This window comes from Macaca fascicularis, chromosome 14, assembly GCF_037993035.2.
Source record: "Macaca fascicularis isolate 582-1 chromosome 14, T2T-MFA8v1.1".
NCBI lineage: Eukaryota > Metazoa > Chordata > Mammalia > Primates > Cercopithecidae > Macaca > Macaca fascicularis.
The window spans coordinates 69,750,062-69,753,554 of record NC_088388.1 but is presented as its reverse complement, the minus strand read 5'-3'; the positions used below and the strand labels follow the sequence as shown (position 1 = coordinate 69,753,554).

The window sequence follows — 3,493 nt, the reverse complement described above, 5'->3', positions numbered from 1 at the left end:
GCATATGTACTACATTTTCTTTATCCAGTCTACTCTGTTGGGCATTTAGGTTGATTCCATGTCTTTAGTATTGTGAATAGTGCTGTGATGTAATATTCCAATATTCAATTTGGTAACTCTTTCAAATAGGTTTCTGGTTCTTTTTTCTGTTACATGAGCTTATTGTCCTTGTGTTCTTTAGTTTCAGGCACAGTCTATTCCAGTATCACCTAATGTTTTCCCTGCTCTATGCTTAGAATTAGCTATTTCTTCAAGGATTTCAGGTTATTTGTAGTGAGGAATATAATTAGAAATCAATGAGTGGGTGCTAGCTCTGCTCACTGCTCCCAGTGTCATTGCCTTTGGGCACTTTCAGTGGACAGGGATTGGAAATCTAGAGATACAATTTAAAATGCATCTACTAATATTTTTTTCATTAGGATGACAAATTTGTCATTCATTCTTGTTGTCTTAGACGGTAATAACAACGTCCTAAGCGATTTTCTAGCCTTCTTTTTCTACTCCACTTTCACCTTCTTAATCCATAATACAGTTAAGTCTGTGCAACCTTCTACAGTGCAATAGTCTTCCATGGCAGACTTTTAAGCAAAGAATGCAGGTTAGATGTCTCAATCAGGTCTTAAAGGTCCCAAGAGGTCTCTCCACTGCCAGTCATTTATTGCTTATCTCCTGTTGTTCTTCCAACACAGGCATTGTGCTGAATTACATCTGACTATTTGCTTTTCCACAAGTACACCAAATTATTCTAAATCATTTACAAAGTATTCTTTTTTTCTTTATTAGTTGGCTCCCCACTCCCTGTTTGACAACCCCCTATTTACCTTTCAGCTTCTTTCTCATCTGAATCCTTTCTTATTTCCTCTTGCAGGACCAGTAAACTCTCTTCTGAGTTCCCATAACACTTTGTGTGTGTCTATCACATTCTCATTACATATTACTATAATTGTGCATTTAAGGACTGTTGTCCCCCAGTGAATGACAAAGGCGATATGGTTCACTTTTAATATTTTTAGTGATGAGTACAGATTCTTGCGCAAGTAAACACCAAAGAAAATATCTGAGGTTAGTGAGTGTATAAAGGAATCAAGACTGTTCTTTACCTATCAGTCTGAGGGCATCCAATTGCTTGTCATACTCTTCATAATGCATCTGGGCAAGAGATTTGAGTAAGGGCTTTCTGGGCATAAGATATGACTGTTTGGCCATATTTTCCTTCCAGATCTTTAGGTTATTTTCTTATTTCATCAGCCTTGCCCCTTCCTTCTCAGTACTTTGAGCATGGCCTCCCTGATGGGCTTGGATTCATACTGTAGATGATGGGGTTGAGCACAGGAGGCACTATCAGATACACATAGGCAACTAGGGCATGCACAATGTGGGGTAGGTGCCTCCCAAAACGGTGGATCATAGACACACCTATGACTGGAATGTAGAAAACCAGGACAGCTAAGATATGAGACACACAGGTGTTGAGGGCCTGGATGCGTTCCCTGGGAGAGGCCAGCCCCATCACTGTATAAAGAATAAGTATATAGGACAGGACAATAAGCGAGGAGTCTACACCCACTGTGGACAGAACCACATAGAGCCCATAAAGGATGTTGACCGTGATGTCAGCACAGGCCCGTTTCATGACATCTGCATGGAAACAGAATGAATGAGACAAGAGGATCTTTCCAGGGCAGTAGTTCAATCGCTTCAGCAAGAAGGGAACGGGGAAGAGGGACACAGTGGCTCAAACCACAATGGCCAGCCCAATACTGATGATGACATTATTTGTGAGGACAGCTGCATAGCGCAGGGGGGTGGAGATGCCACAAAGCGGTCAAAGGACATGGCCAGGAGCACTGAGGACTCCACCACAGAGAAGGAGTGCAGGAAGAATATCTGGACCAGGCAGGCATTGAAGCCAATGAGTCGATAGTCAAACCAGAGCACAGCCAAGGTGGTAGGCATTGTGGACAAGGTGAGGCCTGCATCGGTGAGTGCCAGCATGGACAGGAAGTAATACACGGGCCGATGCAGGCTGGGGGTCCTCTTCACAGCCAGGAGAATCAGGCAGTTCCCAGTGAGGGCCACAGTGTACATGGAGGAGAAGGGGATGGTGAGCCAGCCATGAATGGCCTCCAGCCCTGGGATGCCAATCATGAGAAAAGCAGGTGCTTGAAGGGGATGTTGACATAGGACTGGGAAGGGAGCATCCTAGGGAGGCAGCCAAGGGCTCTGGAGAGATGTGAGATCTTCAATTTGGGTAGAAAATAAGGAGAAAATACAAAATTATTGGAAGAACACCACCTCTGATACCAGGTGCCATTGGTTCATGCACACTAGCAAATATGACAGATGTGAATCATATTTTAAAATGTACTTCCATCTAAATGAAAAGGGAGAATAACTGTAAATTAAGCTTATTGATGACAAAAGTTCTAGTTGATAGCATGTAACACTGGTTTCTTTTTATATTTAACAAAGTGATACTTTCTTTTAATATACATAGAGTGATCCTGACGAACTTAGTACAAAATGCTGTATTTTAAAGAGGAAACAGTGATCCCGTAGAAATAAATTGCAGATCTACCGTAGAAACCTGAGGGGTAGTAGGCGTGGGCTTGTTTTTCTTCTTTTCTGGGATTCAGCTTCTACATTCCCAAACAAACAAGCAAATAAGAAAACAAAGGACAACAGTTTAAAGGTAGATCAAGAAAAGAGATGAAAAGCAGCCATCCAAATATCTTTAGCAGAGATTTAAAAACCCACCCAAAACAGGTCTGTGAGCTAAAGCAAATTTTATGATGATAGCTAGGTCTCCAGTTGTATCTAGTCAATGTAATCAGCTCACACTGAAGGTAAAAAATGACCAGGAACTGGAGGGTAGGGGAGTTAAGAAGTATTGTGTCTACTGGCCAGAAGATTGTGTATATTTTGTGAAATATTTTAAAAGAATACATAGAAAATTAAAGTTGCTGTTGTTGTCAGTTGAGTTATTATCTATTCTTTCTCTGTTATGCATTACTTTTTGAGTGAATATCAAGCCCTGATGGAACTGACTCCATTTAAAGATGAGTAAGAAACAGAGTAGTTCCCATATAGAATTTATGCAGACATATTTTATAAAAATTAAAAGGGATAAAACTAAGTTAAACATATAGTAAATACTCTTTGAAATAAAGAGTTACTAGAGGAAAGAGAAAAATGTTTTATATAAATTTTTAAAAATACTTAAAGAAGTTAAAGAAAACATGAACAAAATGAAATGTTGTAATACTAGAGTGTGAAAATGAGTTGATAATAGAGAAAATAAAAATCATAGACCAAAGAAAATAACCTGGGGCAAAAAATAGAAGCTACTCTAAAATTGAAAATATTCTTATTAGAAAAAGGTATACTGCTTAGAAACTCACTAATATGAAAAATAGAATTGAGAATAATCAAACAAAATGAAATTAAAGTAATGATAAAAGTCATTAGAGAAAATGTAATTGATATGCTGAAT

At 39.1% G+C, this 3,493-nt stretch overlaps 1 pseudogene; it reads right to left on the bottom strand.

The window, feature by feature from the left end:
* Positions 1-1,244: 1,244 nt before the first annotated feature.
* On the bottom strand, positions 1,245-2,201 carry LOC102124483 (olfactory receptor 51I2-like; annotated as a pseudogene).
* Positions 2,202-3,493: the final 1,292 nt, after the last annotated feature.